Source organism: Penaeus monodon, chromosome 33, assembly GCF_015228065.2.
Source record: "Penaeus monodon isolate SGIC_2016 chromosome 33, NSTDA_Pmon_1, whole genome shotgun sequence".
Classification (NCBI taxonomy): Eukaryota; Metazoa; Arthropoda; class Malacostraca; order Decapoda; family Penaeidae; genus Penaeus; species Penaeus monodon.
Window position 1 is genome coordinate 26,526,386 of NC_051418.1, and position 283 is coordinate 26,526,668.

Sequence of the window (283 nt, forward strand, 5' to 3'; positions counted from 1 at the left end):
GCTCAGTTTACTAACTAATTATTGCAAGGTCTAACCTAAATTAAGGTAATTAACTGATATAACTGGTAATCTGGAAAATGCCCACTATGATCTAACTAGTCTTTTAAATCTCTCTGATGACATTAGTATGAACACCTTTGAACATCACAATTTATGATGGAAGATAATGGAAGTCTTGTTAAACCTAAATCATAGCTTCTACCACAATCTATCATCTTCCATCTGTTGCACGGAGAGAAATTTGTTGTAAGAACCTTGTTATACTAAATTTAAGATGTGTGTA